Below are 23,501 nucleotides of genomic sequence, written 5' to 3' on the forward strand. Positions count from 1 at the left end.
GGAGACATGAGTGGGGGCCTGGTGGAGGCTGCCCCTGCACTGCTGGGGGGTGGGGGTGGTGGGAGACATGAGTGGGGGCCTGGTGGGGGCTGCCCATGGTGGCAGGGGCGTGGGGGTGGTGGGAGACATGAGTGGGGGCCTGGTGGAGGCTGCCGCTGCACTGCTGGGGGGTGGGGGTGGTGGGAGACATGAGTGGGGTCCTGGTGGGGGCTGCCCATGGTGGCAGGGGGGTGGGGGTGGTGGGAGACATGAGTGGGGGCATGGTGGAGGCTGCCCCTGCACTGCTGGGGGGTGGGGGTGGTGGGAGACATGAGTGGGGGCCTGGTGGGGGCTGCCCATGGTGGCAGGGGGGTGGGGGTGGTGGGAGACATGAGTGGGGGCCTGGTGGAGGGTGACCCTGGATGCTGGGGGGTGGGGGTGGTGGGAGACATGAGTGGGGGCCTGGTGGAGGCTGCCCCTGCACTGCTGGGGGATGGGGGTGGTGGGAGACATGAGTGGTGGCCTGGTGGAGGCTGCCCCTGCACTGCTGGGGGGTGGGGTGGTGGGAGACATGAGTGGGGGCCTGGTGGGGGCTGCCCATGGTGGCAGGGGGGTGGGGGTGGTGGGAGACATGAGTGGGGGCCTGGTGGAGGGTGACCCTGGATGCTGGGGGGTGGGGGTGGTGGGAGACATGAGTGGGGGCCTGGTGGAGGCTGCCCCTGCACTGCTGGGGGGTGGGGGTGGTGGGAGACATGAGTGGGGGCCTGGTGGAGGCTGCCCCTGCACTCCTGGGGGGTGGGGGTGGTGGGAGACATGAGTGTGGGCCTGGTGGGGGCTGCCCATGGTGGCAGGGGGGTGGGGGGGTGGGAGACATGAGTGGGGGCCTGGTGGAGGGTGACCCTGGTGGCAGGGGGGTGGGGGGGTGGGAGACATGAGTGGGGGCCTGGTGGAGGCTGCCCCTGCACTGCTGGTGGGTGGGGGTGGTGGGAGACATGAGTGGGGGCCTGGTGGAGGGTGACCCTGGATGCTGGGGGGGTGGGGGTGCAGGGGGACATGAGTGGGGGCCTGGTGGAGGGTGACCCTGGATGCTGGGGGGTGGGGGTGCATAGGGACATGAGTGGGGGCCTGGTGGAGGGTGGCCATGGTGGCAGGGGGGTGGGGGGGTGGGAGACATGAGTGGGGGCCTGGTGGAGGGTGACCCTGGATGCTGGGGGGTGGGGGTGCAGGGAGACATGAGTGGGGGCCTGGTGGAGGGTGACCCTGGATGCTGGGGGGTGGGGGTGCAGGGGGACATGAGTGGGGGCCTGGTGGAGGGTGACCCTGGATGCTGGGGGGTGGGGGTGGTGGGAGACATGAGTGGGGACCTGGTGGAGGGTGACCCTGGATGCTGGGGGGTGGGGGTGCAGGGGGACATGAGTGGGGGCCTGGTGGAGGGTGACCCTGGATGCTGGGGGGTGGGGGTGCAGGGGGACATGAGTGGGGGCCTGGTGGAGGGTGGCCATGGTGGCAGGGGGCTGGGGGGGTGGGAGACATGAGTGGGGGCCTGGTGGAGGGTGACCCTGGATGCTGCGGGGTGGGGGTGCAGGGAGACATGAGTGGGGGCCTGGTGGAGGCTGCCCCTGGATGCTGGGGGGTGGGGGTGCAGGGGGACATGAGTGGGGGCCTGGTGGAGGGTGGCCATGGTGGCAGGGGGGTGGGGGTGGTGGGAGACATGAGTGGGGGCCTGGTGGAGGCTGCCCATGCACTGCTGGGGGGTGGGGGTGGTGGGAGACATGAGTGGGGGCCTGGTGGAGGCTGCCCCTGCACTGCTGGGGGGTGGGGGTGGTGGGAGACATGAGTAGGGCCTGGTGGGGGCTGCCCATGGTGGCAGGGGGGGGGTGGTGGGAGACATGAGTGGGGGCCTGGTAGAGGCTGCCGCTGCCCATGGTGGCAGGGGGGGGGTGGTGGGAGACATGAGTGGGGGCCTGGTGGAGGGTGACCCTGGATGCTGGGGGGTGGGGGTGCAGGGGGACATGAGTGGGGGCCTGGTGGAGGGTGACCCTGGATGCTGGGGGGTGGGGGTGCAGGGGGACATGAGTGGGGGCCTGGTGGAGGGTGGCCATGGTGGCAGGGGGCTGGGGGGGTGGGAGACATGAGTGGGGGCCTGGTGGAGGGTGACCCTGGATGCTGCGGGGTGGGGGTGCAGGGAGACATGAGTGGGGGCCTGGTGGAGGCTGCCCCTGGATGCTGGGGGGTGGGGGTGCAGGGGGACATGAGTGGGGGCCTGGTGGAGGGTGGCCATGGTGGCAGGGGGGTGGGGGTGGTGGGAGACATGAGTGGGGGCCTGGTGGAGGCTGCCCATGCACTGCTGGGGGGTGGGGGTGGTGGGAGACATGAGTGGGGGCCTGGTGGAGGCTGCCCCTGCACTGCTGGGGGGTGGGGGTGGTGGGAGACATGAGTAGGGCCTGGTGGGGGCTGCCCATGGTGGCAGGGGGGGGGTGGTGGGAGACATGAGTGGGGGCATGGTGGAGGCTGCCCCTGCACTGCTGGAGGGTGGGGGTGGTGGGAGACATGAGTGGGGTCCTGGTGGGGGCTGCCCATGGTGGCAGGGGGGTGGGGGTGCAGGGGGACATGAGTGGGGGCCTGGTGGAGGGTGACCCTGGATGCTGGGGGGTGGGGGTGGTGGGAGACATGAGTGGGGACCTGGTGGAGGGTGACCCTGGATGCTGGGGGGTGGGGGTGCAGGGGGACATGAGTGGGGGCCTGGTGGAGGGTGGCCATGGTGGCAGGGGGGTGGGGGGGTGGGAGACATGAGTGGGGGCCTGGTGGAGGGTGACCCTGGATGCTGGGGGGTGGGGGTGCAGGGAGACATGAGTGGGGGCCTGGTGGAGGGTGACCCTGGATGCTGGGGGGTGGGGGTGCAGGGGGACATTAGTGGGGGCCTGGTGGAGGGTGACCCTGGATGCTGGGGGGTGGGGTTGGTGGGAGACAGGAGTGGGGGCCTGGTGGAGGGTGACCCTGGATGCTGGGGGGTGGGGGTGCAGGGAGACATGAGTGGGGGCCTGGTGGAGGGTGACCCTGGATGCTGGGGGGTGGGGGTGCAGGGGGACATTAGTGGGGGCCTGGTGGAGGGTGACCCTGGATGCTGGGGGGTGGGGTTGGTGGGAGACAGGAGTGGGGGCCTGGTGGAGGGTGACCCTGGATGCTGGGGGGTGGTGGGAGACATGAGTGGGGGCCTGGTGGAGGCTGCCCCTGCACTCCTGGGGGGTGGGGGTGGTGGAAGACATGAGTGTGGGCCTGGTGGGGGCTGCCCATGGTGGCAGGGGGGTGGGGGGTGGGAGACATGAGTGGGGGCCTGGTGGAGGGTGACCCTGGATGCTGGGGGGTGGGGGTGCAGGGGAACATGAGTGGGGGCCTGGTGGAGGGTGACCCTGGATGCTGGGGGGTGGGGGTGCAGGGAGACATGAGTGGGGGCCTGGTGGAGGGTGACCCTGGATGCTGGGGGGTGGGGGTGCAGGGGGACATTAGTGGGGGCCTGGTGGAGGGTGACCCTGGATGCTGGGGGGTGGGGTTGGTGGGAGACAGGAGTGGGTGACTGGTGGAGGGTGACCCTGGATGCTGGGGGTTGGGGGTGCAGTGGGACATGAGTGGGGGCCTGGTGGAGGGTGACCCTGGATGCTGGGGGGTGGGGGTGCAGGGGGACATGAGTGGGGGCCTGGTGGAGGCTGCCCCTGCACTGCTGGGGGGTGGGGGTGGTGGGAGACATGAGTGGGGGCCTGGTGGAAGCTTCCCCTGCACCGCTGGGGGGTGGGGGTGGTGGGAGACATGAGTGGGGGCCTGGTGGAGGGTGACCCTGCACTGCTATGAGGTGGGGGTGGTGGGAGACATGAGTGGGGGCCTGGTGGAGGGTGACCCTGGATGCTGGGGGGTGGGGGTGCAGGGGGACATGAGTGGGGGCCTGGTGGAGGGTGACCCTGGATGCTGGGGGGTGGGGGTGCAGGGAGACATGAGTGGGGGCCTGGTGGAGGGTAACCCTGGATGCTGGGGGGTGGGGGTGCAGGGGGACATGAGTGGGGGCCTGGTGGAGGGTGACCCTGGATGCTGGGGGGTGGGGGTGGTGGGAGACATGAGTGGGGACCTGGTGGAGGGTGACCCTGGATGCTGGGGGGTGGGGGTGCAGGGGGACATGAGTGGGGGCCTGGTGGAGGGTGACCCTGGATGCTGGGGGGTGTGGGTGCAGGGGGACATGAGTGGGGGCCTGGTGGAGGGTGGCCATGGTGGCAGGGGGCTGGGGGGGTGGGAGACATGAGTGGGGGCCTGGTGGAGGGTGACCGTGGATGCTGCGGGGTGGGGGTGCAGGAAGACATGAGTGGGGGCCTGGTGGAGGCTGCCCCTGGATGCTGGGGGGTGGGGGTGCAGGGGGACATGAGTGGGGGCCTGGTGGAGGGTGGCCATGGTGGCAGGGGGGTGGGGGTGGTGGGAGACATGAGTGGGGGCCTGGTGGAGGCTGCCCCTGCACTGCTGGGGGGTGGGGGTGGTGGGAGACATGAGTGGGGGCCTGGTGGAGGCTGCCCCTGCACTGCTGGGGGGTGGGGGTGGTGGGAGACATGAGTGGGGGCCTGGTGGGGGCTGCCCATGGTGGCAGGGGCGTGGGGGTGGTGGGAGACATGAGTGGGGGCCTGGTGGAGGCTGCCGCTGCACTGCTGGGGGGTGGGGGTGGTGGGAGACATGAGTGGGGTCCTGGTGGGGGCTGCCCATGGTGGCAGGGGGGTGGGGGTGGTGGGAGACATGAGTGGGGGCATGGTGGAGGCTGCCCCTGCACTGCTGGGGGGTGGGGGTGGTGGGAGACATGAGTGGGGGCCTGGTGGGGGCTGCCCATGGTGGCAGGGGGGTGGGGGTGGTGGGAGACATGAGTGGGGGCCTGGTGGAGGGTGACCCTGGATGCTGGGGGGTGGGGGTGGTGGGAGACATGAGTGGGGGCCTGGTGGAGGCTGCCCCTGCACTGCTGGGGGATGGGGGTGGTGGGAGACATGAGTGGTGGCCTGGTGGAGGCTGCCCCTGCACTGCTGGGGGGTGGGGTGGTGGGAGACATGAGTGGGGGCCTGGTGGGGGCTGCCCATGGTGGCAGGGGGGTGGGGGTGGTGGGAGACATGAGTGGGGGCCTGGTGGAGGGTGACCCTGGATGCTGGGGGGTGGGGGTGGTGGGAGACATGAGTGGGGGCCTGGTGGAGGCTGCCCCTGCACTGCTGGGGGGTGGGGGTGGTGGGAGACATGAGTGGGGGCCTGGTGGAGGCTGCCCCTGCACTCCTGGGGGGTGGGGGTGGTGGGAGACATGAGTGTGGGCCTGGTGGGGGCTGCCCATGGTGGCAGGGGGGTGGGGGGGTGGGAGACATGAGTGGGGGCCTGGTGGAGGGTGACCCTGGTGGCAGGGGGGTGGGGGGGTGGGAGACATGAGTGGGGGCCTGGTGGAGGCTGCCCCTGCACTGCTGGTGGGTGGGGGTGGTGGGAGACATGAGTGGGGGCCTGGTGGAGGGTGACCCTGGATGCTGGGGGGTGGGGGTGCATAGGGACATGAGTGGGGGCCTGGTGGAGGGTGGCCATGGTGGCAGGGGGGTGGGGGGGTGGGAGACATGAGTGGGGGCCTGGTGGAGGGTGACCCTGGATGCTGGGGGGTGGGGGTGCAGGGAGACATGAGTGGGGGCCTGGTGGAGGGTGACCCTGGATGCTGGGGGGTGGGGGTGCAGGGGGACATGAGTGGGGGCCTGGTGGAGGGTGACCCTGGATGCTGGGGGGTGGGGGTGGTGGGAGACATGAGTGGGGACCTGGTGGAGGGTGACCCTGGATGCTGGGGGGTGGGGGTGCAGGGGGACATGAGTGGGGGCCTGGTGGAGGGTGACCCTGGATGCTGGGGGGTGGGGGTGCAGGGGGACATGAGTGGGGGCCTGGTGGAGGGTGGCCATGGTGGCAGGGGGCTGGGGGGGTGGGAGACATGAGTGGGGGCCTGGTGGAGGGTGACCCTGGATGCTGCGGGGTGGGGGTGCAGGGAGACATGAGTGGGGGCCTGGTGGAGGCTGCCCCTGGATGCTGGGGGGTGGTGGTGCAGGGGGACATGAGTGGGGGCCTGGTGGAGGGTGGCCATGGTGGCAGGGGGGTGGGGGTGGTGGGAGACATGAGTGGGGGCCTGGTGGAGGCTGCCCATGCACTGCTGGGGGGTGGGGGTGGTGGGAGACATGAGTGGGGGCCTGGTGGAGGCTGCCCCTGCACTGCTGGGGGGTGGGGGTGGTGGGAGACATGAGTAGGGCCTGGTGGGGGCTGCCCATGGTGGCAGGGGGGGGGTGGTGGGAGACATGAGTGGGGGCCTGGTAGAGGCTGCCGCTGCACTGCTGGGGGGTGGGGGTGGTGGGAGACATGAGTGGGGTCCTGGTGGGGGCTGCCCATGGTGGCAGGGGGGTGGGGGTGGTGGGAGACATGAGTGGGGGCATGGTGGAGGCTGCCCCTGCACTACTGGGGGGTGGGGGTGGTGGGAGACATGAGTGGGGGCCTGGTGGGGGCTGCCCATGGTGGCAGGGGGGTGGGGGTGGTGGGAGACATGAGTGGGGGCCTGGTGGAGGGTGACCCTGGATGCTGGGGGTGGTGGGAGACATGAGTGGGGGCCTGGTGGAGGCTGCCCCTGCACTGCTGGGGGATGGGGGTGGTGGGAGACATGAGTGGTGGCCTGGTGGAGGCTGCCCCTGCACTGCTGGGGGGTGGGGTGGTGGGAGACATGAGTGGGGGCCTGGTGGGGGCTGCCCATGGTGGCAGGGGGGTGGGGGTGGTGGGAGACATGAGTGGGGGCCTGGTGGAGGGTGACCCTGGATGCTGGGGGCTGGGGGTGGTGGGAGACATGAGTGGGGGCCTGGTGGAGGCTGCCCCTGCACTGCTGGGGGGTGGGGGTGGTGGGAGACATGAGTGGGGGCCTGGTGGAGGCTGCCCCTGCACTCCTGGGGGGTGGGGGTGGTGGGAGACATGAGTGTGGGCCTGGTGGGGGCTGCCCATGGTGGCAGGGGGGTGGGGGGGTGGGAGACATGAGTGGGGGCCTGGTGGAGGGTGACCCTGGATGCTGGGGGTGGGGGTGCAGGGGAACATGAGTGGGGGCCTGGTGGAGGGTGACCCTGGATGCTGGGGGGTGGGGGTGCAGGGGGACATGAGTGGGGGCCTGGTGGAGGGTGGCCATGGTGGCAGGGGGGTGGGGGGGGGTGGGAGACATGAGTGGGGGCCTGGTGGAGGGTGACCCTGGATGCTGGGGGGTGGGGGTGCAGGGAGACATGAGTGGGGGCCTGGTGGAGGGTGACCCTGGATGCTGGGGGGTGGGGGTGCAGGGGGACATTAGTGGGGGCCTGGTGGAGGGTGACCCTGGATGCTGGGGGTGGGGTTGGTGGGAGACAGGAGTGGGGGCCTGGTGGAGGGTGACCCTGGATTCTGGGGGGTGGTGGAGACATGAGTGGGGGCCTGGTGGAGGCTGCCCCTGCACTCCTGGGGGGTGGGGGTGGTGGAAGACATGAGTGTGGGCCTGGTGGGGGCTGCCCATGGTGGCAGGGGGGTGGGGGGTGGGAGACATGAGTGGGGGCCTTGGTGGAGGGGTGACCCTGGATGCTGGGGGTGGGGTGCAGGGGAACATGAGTGGGGGCCTGGTGAGGGTGACCCTGGATGCTGGGGGGTGGGGGTGCAGGGAGACATGAGTGGGGGCCTGGTGGAGGGTGACCCTGGATGCTGGGGGGTGGGGGTGCAGGGGGACATTAGTGGGGGGCCTGGGTGGAGGTGACCCTGGATGCTGGGGGGTGGGGTTGGTGGGAGACAGGAGTGGGGGCCTGGTGGAGGGTGACCCTGGATGCTGGGGGTTGGGGTGCAGTGGGACATGAGTGGGGGCCTGGTGGAGGGTGACCCTGGATGCTGGGGGGTGGGGGTGGCAGGGGGACATGAGTGGGGGGCCTGGTGGAGGCTGCCCCTGCACTGCTGGGGGGTGGGGGTGGTGGGAGACATGAGTGGGGGCCTGGTGAAGCTTCCCCTGCACCGCTGGGGGGTGGGGGTGGTGGGAGACATGAGTGGGGGCCTGGTGGAGGGTGACCCTGCACTGCTATGGGGTGGGGGTGGTGGGAGACATGAGTGGGGGCCTGGTGGAGGTGACCCTGGATGCTGGGGGGTGGGGGTGCAGGGGGACATGAGTGGGGGCCTGGTGGAGGGTGACCCTGCACTGCTGGGGGGTGGGGGTGGTGGGAGTCATGAGTGGGGGCCTGGTGGAGGCTGCCCCTGCACTGCTGGTGGGGTGGGGTGGTGGGGACATGAGTGGGGCCTGGTGGAGGGTGACCCTGCACTGCTGGGGGGTGGGGGGGGGTGGTGGGAGTCATGAGTGGGGGGCCTGGTGGAGGCTGCCCCTGCACTGCTGGGGGGTGGGGGTGGTGGGAGACATGAGTGGGGGCCTGGTGGGGGCTGCCCATGGTGGCACGGGGGTGGGGGTGGTGGGAGACATGAGTGGGGGCCTGGTGGAGGCTGCCCTGCACTGCTGGTGGGTTGGGGTGGTGGGAGACATGAGTGGGGGCCTGGTGGAGGCTGCCCCTGCACTGCTGGGGGGTGGGGTGGTGGGAGACATGAGTGGGGGCCTGGTGGGGGCTGCCCATGGTGGCAGGGGGTCGGGGGTGGTGGGAGACATGAGTGGGGGCCTGGTGGAGGCTGCCCCTGCACTGCCCGGGAGGGTGGGGGTGGTGGGAGACATGAGTGGGGGCCTGGTGGGGGCTGCACATGGTGGCAGGGGGGTGGGGGTGGTGGGAGACATGAGTGGGGGCCTGGTGGAGGCTGCCCCTGCACTGCCTGGGGGTGGGGGTGGTGGGAGACATGAGTGGGGGCCTGGTTGGGGCTGCCCATGGTGGCAGGGGGGTGGGGGTGGTGGGAGACATGAGTGGGGGCCTGGTGGAGGGTGACCCTGGATGCTGGGGGGTGGGGGTGGTTGTTCGACATGAGTGGGGGCCTGGTGGAGGCTGCCCCTGCACTGCTGGGGGGTGGGGGTGGTGGGAGACATGAGTGGGGGCCTGGTGGAGGCTGCCCCTGCACTGCTGGGGGGTGGGGGTGGTGGGAGACATGAGTTGGGGCCTGGTGGGGGTTGCCCATGGTGGCAGGGGGTGGGGGTGGTGGGAGACATGAGTGGGGGCCTGGTGGAGGGTGACCCTGGATGCTGGGGGGTGGGGGTGGTGGGAGACATGAGTGGGGGCCTGGTGGAGGGTGCCCCTGCACTGCTGGGGGATTGGGGGTGGTGGGAGACATGAGTGGGGGCCTGGTGGAGGCTGCCCCTGCACTCCTGGGGGGTGGGGTGGTGGGAGACATGAGTGGGGGCCTGGTGGGGGCTGCCCCTGCACTCCTGGGGGGTGGGGGTGGTGGGAGACATGAGTGGGGGCCTGGTGGAGGGTGACCCTGGATGCTGGGGGGTGGGGGTGCAGGGGGACATGAGTGGGGGACTGGTGGAGGGTGACCCTGCACTGCTGGGGGGTGGGGGTGGTGGGAGACATGAGTGGGGGCCTGGTGGAGGGTGACCCTGGATGCTGGGGGGTGGGGGTGCAGGGGGACATGAGTGGGGGCCTGGTGGAGGGTGACCCTGCACTGCTGGGGGGTGGGGGTGGTGGGAGTCATGAGTGGGGGCCTGGTGGAGGCTGCCCCTGCACTGCTGGGGGGTGGGGGTGGTGGAAAAAATGAGTGGGGGCCTGGTGGGGGCTGCCCATGGTGGCACGGGGGTGGGGGTGGTGGGAGACATGAGTGGGGGCCTGGTGGAGGCTGCCCCTGCACTGCTGGTGGGTGGGGGTGGTGGGAGACATGAGTGGGGGCCTGGTGGAGGCTGCCCCTGCACTGCTGGGGGGTGGGGGTGGTGGGAGACATGAGTGGGGGCCTGGTGGGGGCTGCCCATGGTGGCAGAGGGTCGGGGGTGGTGGGAGACATGAGTGGGGGCCTGGTGGAGGCTGCCCCTGCACTGCCCGGGAGGGTGCGGGTGGTGGGAGACATGAGTGGGGGCCTGGTGGGGGCAGCCCATGGTGGCAGGGGGGTGGGGGTGGTGGGAGACATGAGTGGGGGCCTGGTGGAGGCTGCCCCTGCACTGCTGGGGGTGGGGGTGGTGGGAGACATGAGTGGGGGCCTGGTGGAGGCTGCCCCTGCACTCCTGGGGGGTGGGGGTGGTGGGAGACATGAGTGGGGGCCTGGTGGAGGGTGACCCTGGATGCTGGGGGGTGGGGGTGCAGGGGGACATGAGTGGGGGACTGGTGGAGGGTGACCCTGCACTGCTGGGGGGTGGGGGTGGTGGGAGACATGAGTGGGGGCCTGGTGGAGGGTGACCCTGGATGCTGGGGGGTGGGGGTGCAGGGGGACATGAGTGGGGGCCTGGTGGAGGGTGACCCTGCACTGCTGGGGGGTGGGGGTGGTGGGAGTCATGAGTGGGGGCCTGGTGGAGGCTGCCCCTGCACTGCTGGGGGGTGGGGGTGGTGGAAAAAATGAGTGGGGGCCTGGTGGGGGCTGCCCATGGTGGCACGGGGGTGGGGGTGGTGGGAGACATGAGTGGGGGCCTGGTGGAGGCTGCCCCTGCACTGCTGGTGGGTGGGGGTGGTGGGAGACATGAGTGGGGGCCTGGTGGAGGCTGCCCCTGCACTGCTGGGGGGTGGGGGTGGTGGGAGACATGAGTGGGGGCCTGGTGGGGGCTGCCCATGGTGGCAGGGGGTCGGGGGTGGTGGGAGACATGAGTGGGGGCCTGGTGGAGGCTGCCCCTGCACTGCCCGGGAGGGTGCGGGTGGTGGGAGACATGAGTGGGGGCCTGGTGGGGGCTGCCCATGGTGGCAGGGGGGTGGGGGTGGTGGGAGACATGAGTGGGGGCCTGGTGGAGGCTGCCCCTGCACTGCTGGGGGGTGGGGGTGGTGGGAGACATGAGTGGGGGCCTGGTTGGGGCTGCCCATGGTGGCAGGGGGGTGGGGGTGGTGGGAGACATGAGTGGGGGCCTGGTGGAGGGTGACCCTGGATGCTGGGGGGTGGGGGTGGTTGTTCGACATGAGTGGGGGCCTGGTGGAGGCTGCCCCTGCACTGCTGGGGGGTGGGGGTGGTGGGATACATGAGTGGGGGCCTGGTGGAGGCTGCCCCTGCACTGCTGGGGGGTGGGGGTGGTGGGAGACATGAGTGGGGGCCTGGTGGGGGTTGCCCATGGTGGCAGGGGGTGGGGGTGGTGGGAGACATGAGTGGGGGCCTGGTGGAGGGTGACCCTGGATGCTGGGGGGTGGGGGTGGTGGGAGACATGAGTGGGGGCCTGGTGGAGGGTGACCCTGGATGCTGGGGGGTGGGGGTGCAGGGGGACATTAGTGGGGGCCTGGTGGAGGGTGACCCTGGATGCTGGGGGGTGGGGTTGGTGGGAGACAGGAGTGGGGGCCTGGTGGAGGGTGACCCTGGATGCTGGGGGTTGGGGGTGCAGTGGGACATGAGTGGGGGCCTGGTGGAGGGTGACCCTGGATGCTGGGGGGTGGGGGTGCAGGGGGACATGAGTGGGGGCCTGGTGGAGGCTGCCCCTGCACTGCTGGGGGGTGGGGGTGGTGGGAGACATGAGTGGGGGCCTGGTGGAAGCTTCCCCTGCACCGCTGGGGGGTGGGGGTGGTGGGAGACATGAGTGGGGGCCTGGTGGAGGGTGACCCTGCACTGCTGGGGGGTGGGGGTGGTGGGAGACATGAGTGGGGGCCTGGTGGAGGGTGACCCTGGATGCTGGGGGGTGGGGGTGCAGGGGGACATGAGTGGGGGCCTGGTGGAGGGTGACCCTGCACTGTTGGGGGGTGGGGGTGGTGGGAGTCATGAGTGGGGGCCTGGTGGAGGCTGCCCCTGCACTGCTGGGGGGTGGGGGTGGTGGGGGACATGAGTGGGGGCCTGGTGGAGGGTGACCCTGCACTGCTGGGGGGTGGGGGTGGTGGGAGTCATGAGTGGGGGCCTGGTGGAGGCTGCCCCTGCACTGCTGGGGGGTGGGGGTGGTGGGGGACATGAGTGGGGGCCTGGTGGAGGGTGACCCTGCACTGCTGGGGGGTGGGGGTGGTGGGAGTCATGAGTGGGGGCCTGGTGGAGGCTGCCCCTGCACTGCTGGGGGGTGGGGGTGGTGGGAGACATGAGTGGGGGCCTGGTGGAGGCTGCCCCTGCACTGCTGGTGGGTTGGGGTGGTGGGAGACATGAGTGGGGGCCTGGTGGAGGCTGCCCCTGCACTGCTGGTGGGTTGGGGTGGTGGGAGACATGAGTGGGGGCCTGGTGGAGGCTGCCCCTGCACTGCTGGGGGGTGGGGGTGGTGGGAGACATGAGTGGGGGCCTGGTGGGGGCTGCCCATGGTGGCAGGGGGTCGGGGGTGGTGGGAGACATGAGTGGGGGCCTGGTGGAGGCTGCCCCTGCACTGCCCGGGAGGGTGGGGGTGGTGGGAGACATGAGTGGGGGCCTGGTGGGGGCTGCACATGGTGGCAGGGGGGTGGGGGTGGTGGGAGACATGAGTGGGGGCCTGGTGGAGGCTGCCCCTGCACTGCTGGGGGGTGGGGGTGGTGGGAGACATGAGTGGGGGCCTGGTTGGGGCTGCCCATGGTGGCAGGGGGGTGGGGGTGGTGGGAGACATGAGTGGGGGCCTGGTGGAGGGTGACCCTGGATGCTGGGGGGTGGGGGTGGTTGTTCGACATGAGTGGGGGCCTGGTGGAGGCTGCCCCTGCACTGCTGGGGGGTGGGGGTGGTGGGAGACATGAGTGGGGGCCTGGTGGAGGCTGCCCCTGCACTGCTGGGGGGTGGGGGTGGTGGGAGACATGAGTGGGGGCCTGGTGGGGGTTGCCCATGGTGGCAGGGGGTGGGGGTGGTGGGAGACATGAGTGGGGGCCTGGTGGAGGGTGACCCTGGATGCTGGGGGGTGGGGGTGGTGGGAGACATGAGTGGGGGCCTGGTGGAGGGTGCCCCTGCACTGCTGGGGGATGGGGGTGGTGGGAGACATGAGTGGGGGCCTGGTGGAGGCTGCCCCTGCACTCCTGGGGGGTGGGGTGGTGGGAGACATGAGTGGGGGCCTGGTGGGGGCTGCCCATGGTGGCGTGGGGGTGGGGGTGGTGGGAGACATGAGTGGGGGCCTGGTGGAGGGTGAACCTGGATGCTGGGGGGTGGGGGTGGTGGGAGACATGAGTGGGGGCCTGGTGGAGGCTGCCCCTGCACTGCTGGGGGTGGGGGTGGTGGGAGACATGAGTGGGGGCCTGGTGGAGGCTGCCCCTGCACTCCTGGGGGGTGGGGGTGGTGGGAGACATGAGTGGGGGCCTGGTGGAGGGTGACCCTGGATGCTGGGGGGTGGGGGTGCAGGGGGACATGAGTGGGGGACTGGTGGAGGGTGACCCTGCACTGCTGGGGGGTGGGGGTGGTGGGAGACATGAGTGGGGGCCTGGTGGAGGGTGACCCTGGATGCTGGGGGGTGGGGGTGCAGGGGGACATGAGTGGGTGCCTGGTGGAGGGTGACCCTGCACTGCTGGGGGGTGGGGGTGGTGGGAGTCATGAGTGGGGGCCTGGTGGAGGCTGCCCCTGCACTGCTGGGGGGTGGGGGTGGTGGAAAAAATGAGTGGGGGCCTGGTGGGGGCTGCCCATGGTGGCACGGGGGTGGGGGTGGTGGGAGACATGAGTGGGGGCCTGGTGGAGGCTGCCCCTGCACTGCTGGTGGGTGGGGGTGGTGGGAGACATGAGTGGGGGCCTGGTGGAGGCTGCCCCTGCACTGCTGGGGGGTGGGGGTGGTGGGAGACATGAGTGGGGGCCTGGTGGGGGCTGCCCATGGTGGCAGGGGGTCGGGGTGGTGGGAGACATGAGTGGGGGCCTGGTGGAGGCTGCCCCTGCACTGCCCGGGAGGGTGGGGTGGTGGGAGACATGAGTGGGGGCCTGGTGGGGGCTGCCCATGGTAGCAGGGGGGTGGGGGTGGTGGGAGACATGAGTGGGGGCCTGGTGGAGGCTGCCCCTGCACTGCTGGGGGGTGGGGGTGGTGGGAGACATGAGTGGGGGCCTGGTTGGGGCTGCCCATGGTGGCACGCGGGTGGGGGTGGTGGGAGACATGAGTGGGGGCCTGGTGGAGGGTGACCCTGGATGCTGGGGGGTGGGGGTGGTTGTTCGACATGAGTGGGGGCCTGGTGGAGGCTGCCCCTGCACTGCTGGGGGGTGGGGGTGGTGGGATACATGAGTGGGGGCCTGGTGGAGGCTGCCCCTGCACTGCTGGGGGGTGGGGGTGGTGGGAGACATGAGTGGGGGCCTGGTGGGGGTTGCCCATGGTGGCAGGGGGTGGGGGTGGTGGGAGACATGAGTGGGGGCCTGGTGGAGGGTGACCCTGGATGCTGGGGGGTGGGGGTGGTGGGAGACATGAGTGGGGGCCTGGTGGAGGGTGACCCTGGATGCTGGGGGGTGGGGGTGCAGGGAGACATGAGTGGGGGCCTGGTGGAGGCTGCCCCTGGATGCTGGGGGGTGGGGGTGCAGGGGGACATGAGTGGGGGCCTGGTGGAGGGTGGCCATGGTGGCAGGGGGGTGGGGGGGGGTGGGAGACATGAGTGGGCGCCTGGTGGAGGGTGACCCTGGATGCTGGGGGGTGGGGGTGCAGGGAGACAATGGTGGGGGCCTGGTGGAGGCTGCCCCTGGATGCTGGGGGGTGGGGGTGCAGGGGGACATGAGTGGGGGCCTGGTGGAGGGTGGCCATGGTGGCAGGGGGGTGGGGGTGGTGGGAGACATGAGTGGGGGCCTGGTGGAGGCTGCCCCTGCACTGCTGGGGGGTGGGGGTGGTGGGAGACATGAGTGGGGGCCTGGTGGAGGGTGACCCTGATGCTGGGGGGGTGGGGGTGCAGGGGGACATGAGTGGGGGCCTGGTGGAGGGTGACCCTGGATGCTGGGGGGTGGGGGTGCAGGGGGACATGAGTGGGGGCCTGGTGGAGGGTGACCCTGGATGCTGGGGGGTGGGGGTGGTGGGAGACATGAGTGGGGGCCTGGTGGAGGCTGCCCCTGCACTGCTGGGGGTGGGGGTGGTGGGAGACATGAGTGGGGGCCTGGTGGAGGCTGCCCCTGCACTCCTGGGGGGTGGGGGTGGTGGGAGACATGAGTGGGGGCCTGGTGGAGGGTGAACCTGGATGCTGGGGGGTGGGGGTGGTGGGAGACATGAGTGGGGGCCTGGTGGAGGCTGCCCCTGCACTGCTGGGGGGTGGGGTTGGTGGGAGACAGGAGTGGGGGCCTGGTGGAGGGTGACCCTGGATGCTGGGGGTTGGGGGTGCAGTGGGACATGAGTGGGGGCCTGGTGGAGGGTGACCCTGGATGCTGGGGGGTGGGGGTGCAGGGGGACATGAGTGGGGGCCTGGTGGAGGCTGCCCCTGCACTGCTGGGGGGTGGGGGTGGTGGGAGACATGAGTGGGGGCCTGGTGGAAGCTTCCCCTGCACCGCTGGGGGGTGGGGGTGGTGGGAGACATGAGTGGGGGCCTGGTGGAGGGTGACCCTGCACTGCTGGGGGGTGGGGGTGGTGGGAGACATGAGTGGGGGCCTGGTGGAGGGTGACCCTGGATGCTGGGGGGTGGGGGTGCAGGGGGACATGAGTGGGGGCCTGGTGGAGGGTGACCCTGCACTGTTGGGGGGTGGGGGTGGTGGGAGTCATGAGTGGGGGCCTGGTGGAGGCTGCCCCTGCACTGCTGGGGGGTGGGGGTGGTGGGGGACATGAGTGGGGGCCTGGTGGAGGGTGACCCTGCACTGCTGGGGGGTGGGGGTGGTGGGAGTCATGAGTGGGGGCCTGGTGGAGGCTGCCCCTGCACTGCTGGGGGGTGGGGGTGGTGGGGGACATGAGTGGGGGCCTGGTGGAGGGTGACCCTGCACTGCTGGGGGGTGGGGGTGGTGGGAGTCATGAGTGGGGGCCTGGTGGAGGCTGCCCCTGCACTGCTGGGGGGTGGGGGTGGTGGGAGACATGAGTGGGGGCCTGGTGGAGGCTGCCCCTGCACTGCTGGTGGGTTGGGGTGGTGGGAGACATGAGTGGGGGCCTGGTGGAGGCTTCCCCTGCACTGCTGGTGGGTTGGGGTGGTGGGAGACATGAGTGGGGGCCTGGTGGAGGCTGCCCCTGCACTGCTGGGGGGTGGGGGTGGTGGGAGACATGAGTGGGGGCCTGGTGGGGGCTGCCCATGGTGGCAGGGGGTCGGGGGTGGTGGGAGACATGAGTGGGGGCCTGGTGGAGGCTGCCCCTGCACTGCCCGGGAGGGTGGGGGTGGTGGGAGACATGAGTGGGGGCCTGGTGGGGGCTGCACATGGTGGCAGGGGGGTGGGGGTGGTGGGAGACATGAGTGGGGGCCTGGTGGAGGCTGCCCCTGCACTGCTGGGGGGTGGGGGTGGTGGGAGACATGAGTGGGGGCCTGGTTGGGGCTGCCCATGGTGGCAGGGGGGTGGGGGTGGTGGGAGACATGAGTGGGGGCCTGGTGGAGGGTGACCCTGGATGCTGGGGGGTGGGGGTGGTTGTTCGACATGAGTGGGGGCCTGGTGGAGGCTGCCCCTGCACTGCTGGGGGGTGGGGGTGGTGGGAGACATGAGTGGGGGCCTGGTGGAGGCTGCCCCTGCACTGCTGGGGGGTGGGGGTGGTGGGAGACATGAGTGGGGGCCTGGTGGGGGTTGCCCATGGTGGCAGGGGGTGGGGGTGGTGGGAGACATGAGTGGGGGCCTGGTGGAGGGTGACCCTGGATGCTGGGGGGTGGGGGTGGTGGGAGACATGAGTGGGGGCCTGGTGGAGGGTGCCCCTGCACTGCTGGGGGATGGGGGTGGTGGGAGACATGAGTGGGGGCCTGGTGGAGGCTGCCCCTGCACTCCTGGGGGGTGGGGTGGTGGGAGACATGAGTGGGGGCCTGGTGGGGGCTGCCCATGGTGGCGTGGGGGTGGGGGTGGTGGGAGACATGAGTGGGGGCCTGGTGGAGGGTGAACCTGGATGCTGGGGGGTGGGGGTGGTGGGAGACATGAGTGGGGGCCTGGTGGAGGCTGCCCCTGCACTGCTGGGGGTGGGGGTGGTGGGAGACATGAGTGGGGGCCTGGTGGAGGCTGCCCCTGCACTCCTGGGGGGTGGGGGTGGTGGGAGACATGAGTGGGGGCCTGGTGGAGGGTGACCCTGGATGCTGGGGGGTGGGGGTGCAGGGGGACATGAGTGGGGGACTGGTGGAGGGTGACCCTGCACTGCTGGGGGGTGGGGGTGGTGGGAGACATGAGTGGGGGCCTGGTGGAGGGTGACCCTGGATGCTGGGGGGTGGGGGTGCAGGGGGACATGAGTGGGTGCCTGGTGGAGGGTGACCCTGCACTGCTGGGGGGTGGGGGTGGTGGGAGTCATGAGTGGGGGCCTGGTGGAGGCTGCCCCTGCACTGCTGGGGGGTGGGGGTGGTGGAAAAAATGAGTGGGGGCCTGGTGGGGGCTGCCCATGGTGGCACGGGGGTGGGGGTGGTGGGAGACATGAGTGGGGGCCTGGTGGAGGCTGCCCCTGCACTGCTGGTGGGTGGGGGTGGTGGGAGACATGAGTGGGGGCCTGGTGGAGGCTGCCCCTGCACTGCTGGGGGGTGGGGGTGGTGGGAGACATGAGTGGGGGCCTGGTGGGGGCTGCCCATGGTGGCAGGGGGTCGGGGTGGTGGGAGACATGAGTGGGGGCCTGGTGGAGGCTGCCCCTGCACTGCCCGGGAGGGTGGGGTGGTGGGAGACATGAGTGGGGGCCTGGTGGGGGCTGCCCATGGTGGCAGGGGGGTGGGGGTGGTGGGAGACATGAGTGGGGGCCTGGTGGAGGCTGCCCCTGCACTGCTGGGGGGTGGGGGTGGTGGGAGACATGAGTGGGGGCCTGGTTGGGGCTGCCCATGGTGGCACGGGGGTGGGGGTGGTGGGAGACATGAGTGGGGGCCTGGTGGAGGGTGACCCTGGATGCTGGGGGGTGGGGGTGGTTGTTCGACATGAGTGGGGGCCTGGTGGAGGCTGCCCCTGCACTGCTGGGGGGTGGGGGTGGTGGGATACATGAGTGGGGGCCTGGTGGAGGCTGCCCCTGCACTGCTGGGGGGTGGGGGTGGTGGGAGACATGAGTGGGGGCCTGGTGGGGGTTGCCCATGGTGGCAGGGGGTGGGGGTGGTGGGAGACATGAGTGGGGGCCTGGTGGAGGGTGACCCTGGATGCTGGGGGGTGGGGGTGGTGGGAGACATGAGTGGGGGCCTGGTGGAGGGTGACCCTGGATGCTGGGGGGTGGGGGTGCAGGGAGACATGAGTGGGGGCCTGGTGGAGGCTGCCCCTGGATGCTGGGGGGTGGGGGTGCAGGGGGACATGAGTGGGGGCCTGGTGGAGGGTGGCCATGGTGGCAGGGGGGTGGGGGGGGTGGGAGACATGAGTGGGCGCCTGGTGGAGGGTGACCCTGGATGCTGGGGGGTGGGGGTGCAGGGAGACAATGGTGGGGGCCTGGTGGAGGCTGCCCCTGGATGCTGGGGGGTGGGGGTGCAGGGGGACATGAGTGGGGGCCTGGTGGAGGGTGGCCATGGTGGCAGGGGGGTGGGGGTGGTGGGAGACATGAGTGGGGGCCTGGTGGAGGCTGCCCCTGCACTGCTGGGGGGTGGGGGTGGTGGGAGACATGAGTGGGGGCCTGGTGGAGGGTGACCCTGATGCTGGGGGGGTGGGGGTGCAGGGGGACATGAGTGGGGGCCTGGTGGAGGGTGACCCTGGATGCTGGGGGGTGGGGGTGCAGGGGGACATGAGTGGGGGCCTGGTGGAGGGTGACCCTGGATGCTGGGGGGTGGGGGTGGTGGGAGACATGAGTGGGGGCCTGGTGGAGGCTGCCCCTGCACTGCTGGGGGTGGGGGTGGTGGGAGACATGAGTGGGGGCCTGGTGGAGGCTGCCCCTGCACTCCTGGGGGGTGGGGGTGGTGGGAGACATGAGTGGGGGCCTGGTGGAGGGTGAACCTGGATGCTGGGGGGTGGGGGTGGTGGGAGACATGAGTGGGGGCCTGGTGGAGGCTGCCCCTGCACTGCTGGGGGTGGGGGTGGTGGGAGACATGAGTGGGGGACTGGTGGAGGCTGCCCCTGCACTCCTGGGGGGTGGGGGTGGTGGGAGACATGAGTGGGGGCCTGGTGGAGGGTGACCCTGGATGCTGGGGGGTGGGGGTGCAGGGGGACATGAGTGGGGGACTGGTGGAGGGTGACCCTGCACTGCTGGGGGGTGGGGGTGGTGGGAGACATGAGTGGGGGCCTGGTGGAGGGTGACCCTGGATGCTGGGGGGTGGGGGTGCAGGGGGACATGAGTGGGTGCCTGGTGGAGGGTGACCCTGCACTGCTGGGGGGTGGGGGTGGTGGGAGTCATGAGTGGGGGCCTGGTGGAGGCTGCCCCTGCACTGCTGGGGGGTGGGGGTGGTGGAAAAAATGAGTGGGGGCCTGGTGGGGGCTGCCCATGGTGGCACGGGGGTGGGGGTGGTGGGAGACATGAGTGGGGGGCCTGGTGGAGGCTGCCCCTGCACTGCTGGTGGGTGGGGGTGGTGGGAGACATGAGTGGGGGCCTGGTGGAGGCTGCCCCTGCACTGCTGGGGGTGGGGGTGGTGGGAGACATGAGTGGGGGCCTGGTGGGGGTTGCCCATGGTGGCAGGGGGTGGGGGTGGTGGGAGACATGAGTGGGGGCCTGGTGGAGGGTGACCCTGGATGCTGGGGGGTGGGGGTGGTGGGAGACATGAGTGGGGGCCTGGTGGAGGGTGACCCTGGATGCTGGGGGGTGGGGGTGCAGGGAGACATGAGTGGGGGCCTGGTGGAGGCTGCCCCTGGATGCTGGGGGGTGGGGGTGCAGGGGGACATGAGTGGGGGCCTGGTGGAGGGTGGCCATGGTGGCAGGGGGGTGGGGGGGTGGGAGACATGAGTGGGCGCCTGGTGGAGGGTGACCCTGGATGCTGGGGGGTGGGGGTGCAGGGAGACAATGGTGGGGGCCTGGTGGAGGCTGCCCCTGGATGCAGGGGGGTGGGGGTGCAGGGGGACATGAGTGGGGGCCTGGTGGAGGGTGGCCATGGTGGCAGGGGGGTGGGGGTGGTGGGAGACATGAGTGGGGGCCTGGTGGAGGCTGCCCCTGCACTGCTGGGGGGTGGGGGTGGTGGGAGACATGAGTGGGGGCCTGGTGGAGGGTGACCCTGATGCTGGGGGGGTGGGGGTGCAGGGGGACATGAGTGGGGGCCTGGTGGAGGGTGACCCTGGATGCTGGGGGGTGGGGGTGCAGGGGGACATGAGTGGGGGCCTGGTGGAGGGTGACTCTGGATGCTGGGGGGTGGGGGTGCAGGGGGACATGAGTGGGGGCCTGGTGGAGGGTGGCCATGGTGGCAGGGGGGTGGGGGAGTGGGAGACATGAGTGCGGGCCTGGTGGAGGGTGACCCTGGGTGCTGCGGGGTGGGGGTGCAGGGAGACATGAGTGGGGGCCTGGTGGAGGCTGCCCCTGGATGCTGGGGGGTGGGGGTGCAGGGGGACATGAGTGGGGGCCTGGTGGAGGGTGGCCATGGTGGCAGGGGGGTGGGGGTGGTGGGAGACATGAGTGGGGTCCTGGTGGAGGCTGCCCCTGCACTGCTGGGGGGTGGGGGTGGTGGGAGACATGAGTGGGGGCCTGGTGGAGGCTGCCCCTGCACTGCTGGGGGGTGGGGGTGGTGGGAGACATGAGTGGGGGCCTGGTGGGGGCTGCCCATGGTGGCAGGGGGGTGGGGGTGGTGGGAGACATGAGTGGGGGCCTGGTGGAGGCTGCCCCTGCACTGCTGGGGGGTGGGGGTGGTGGGAGACATGAGTGGGGTCCTGGTGGGGGCTGCCCATGGTGGCAGGGGGTTGGGGTGGTGGGAGACATGAGTGGGGGCCTGGTGGAGGCTGCCCCTGCACTGCTGGGGGGTGGGGGTGGTGGGAGACATGAGTGGGGGCCTGGTGGGGGCTGCCCATGGTGGCAGGGGGGTGGGTGTGGTGGGAGACATGAGTGGGGGCCTGGTGGAGGGTGACCCTGGATGCTGGGGGATGGGGGTGGTGGGAGACGTGAGTGGGGGCCTGGTGGAGGCTGCACCTGCACTGCTGGGGGGTGGGGGTGGTGGGAGACATGAGTGGGGGCCTGGTGGAGGCTGCCCCTGCACTGCTGGTGGGTGGGGGTGGTGGGAGACATGAGTGGGGGCCTGGTGGAGGCTGCCCCTGCACTGCTGGGGGGTGGGGGTGGTGGGAGACATGAGTGGGGGCCTGGTGGGGGCTGCCCATGGTGGCAGGGGGGTGGGGGTGGTGGGAGACATGAGTGGGGGCCTGGTGGAGGCTGTCCCTGCACTGCCCGGGAGGGTGGGGGTGGTGGGAGACATGAGTGGGGGCCTGGTGGGGGCTGCCCATGGTGGCAGGGGGGTGGGGGTGGTGGGAGACATGAGTGGGGGCCTGGTGGAGGGTGACCCTGGATGCTGGGGGGTGGGGGTGCAGGGAGACAATGGTGGGGGCCTGGTGGAGGCTGCCCCTGGATGCTGGGGGGTGGGGGTGCAGGGGGGCATGAGTGGGGGCCTGGTGGAGGGTGGCCATGGTGGCAGGGGGGTGGGGGTGGTGGGAGACATGAGTGGGGGCCTGGTGGAGGCTGCCCCTGCACTGCTGGGGGGTGGGGGTGGTGGGAGACATGAGTGGGGGCCTGGTGGAGGGTGACCCTGGATGCTGGGGGGTGGGAGTGCAGGGGGACATGAGTGGGGGCCTGGTGGAGGGTGACCCTGGATGCTGGGGGGTGGGGGTGCAGGGGGACATGAATGGGGGCCTGGTGGAGGGTGGCCATGGTGGCAGGGGGGTGGGGGGGGTGGGAGACATGAGTGGGGGCCTGGTGGAGGGTGACCCTGGGTGCTGCGGGGTGGGGGTGCAGGGAGACATGAGTGGGGGCCTGGTGGAGGCTGCCCCTGGATGCTGGGGGGTGGGGGTGCAGGGGGACATGAGTGGGGGCCTGGTGGAGGGTGGCCATGGTGGCAGGGGGGTGGGGGTGGTGGGAGACATGAGTGGGGGCCTGGTGGAGGCTGCCCCTGCACCGCTGGGGGGTGGGGGTGGTGGGAGACATGAGTGGGGGCCTGGTGGAGGCTGCCTCTGCACTGCTGGGGGGTGGGGGTGGTGGGAGACATGAGTGGGGGCCTGGTGGGGGCTGCCCATGGTGGCAGAGGGGTGGGGGTGGTGGGAGACATGAGTGGGGGCCTGGTGGAGGCTGCCCCTGCACTGCTGGGGGGTGGGGGTGGTGGGAGACATGAGTGGGGGCCTGGTGGAGGGTGACCCTGGATGCTGGGGGGGTGGGAGTGCAGGGGGACATGAGTGGGGGCCTGGTGGAGGGTGACCCTGGATGCTGGGGGGTGGGGGTGCAGGGGGACATGAGGGGGGCCTGGTGGAGAGTGACCCTTGATGCTGGGGGGTGGGGGTGCAGGGGGACATGAGTGGGGGCCTGGTGGAGGGTGGCCATGGTGGCAGGGGGGTGGGGGGTATGGGAGACATGAGTGGGGGCCTGGTGGAGGGTGACCCTGGGTGCTGCGGGGTACGGGTGCAGGGAGACATGAGTGGGTGCCTGGTGGAGGCTGCCCCTGGATGCTGGGGGGTGGGGGTGCAGGGGGACATGAGTGGGGGCCTGGTGGAGGGTGGCCATGGTGGCAGGGGGGTGGGGGTGGTGGGAGACATGAGTGGGGGCCTGGTGGAGGCTGCCCCTGCACCGCTGGGGGGTGGGGGTGGTGGGAGACATGAGTGGGGGCCTGGTGGAGGCTGCCCCTGCACTTCTGGGGGGTGGGGGTGGTGGGAGACATGAGTGGGGGCCTGGTGGGGGCTGCCCATTCTGGCTGGGGGGTGGGGGTGGTGGGAGACATGAGTGGGGGCCTGGTGGAGGCTGCCCCTGCACTGCTGGGTGGTGGGGGTGGTGGGAGACATGAGTGGGGTCCTGGTGGGGGCTGCCCATGGTGGCAGGGGGTTGGGGGTGGTGGGAGACATGAGTGGGGGCCTGGTGGAGGCTGCCCCTGCACTGCTGGGGGGTGGGGTGGTGGGAGACATGAGTGGGGGCCTGGTGGGGGCTGCCCATGGTGGCAGGGGGGTGGGGGTGGTGGGAGACATGAGTGGGGGCCTGTTGGAGGGTGACCCTGGATGCTGGGGGGTGGGGGTGGTGGGAGACGTGAGTGGGGGCCTGGTGGAGGCTGCCCCTGCACTGCTGGGGGGTGGGGGTGGTGGGAGACATGAGTGGGGGCCTGGTGGAGGCTGCCCCAGCACTGCTGGTGGGTGGGGGTGGTCGGAGACATGAGTGGGGGCCTGGTGGAGGCTGCCCCTGCACTGCTGGGGGGTGGGGGTGGTGGGAGACATGAGTGGGGGCCTGGTGGGGGCTGCCCATGGTGGCAGGGGGGTGGGGGTGGTGGGAGACATGAGTGGGGGCCTGGTGGAGGCTGCCCATGCACTGCCCGGGAGGGTGGGGTGGTGGGAGACATGAGTGGGGGCCTGGTGGGGGCTGCCCATGGTGGCAGGGGGGTGGGGGTGGTGGGAGACATGAGTGGGGGCCTGGTGGAGGCTGCCCCTGCACTGCTGGG

This window comes from Ambystoma mexicanum, chromosome 3p, assembly GCF_040938575.1.
Source record: "Ambystoma mexicanum isolate Mex_15411 chromosome 3p, UKY_AmexF1_1, whole genome shotgun sequence".
Lineage (NCBI taxonomy): Eukaryota > Metazoa > Chordata > Amphibia > Caudata > Ambystomatidae > Ambystoma > Ambystoma mexicanum.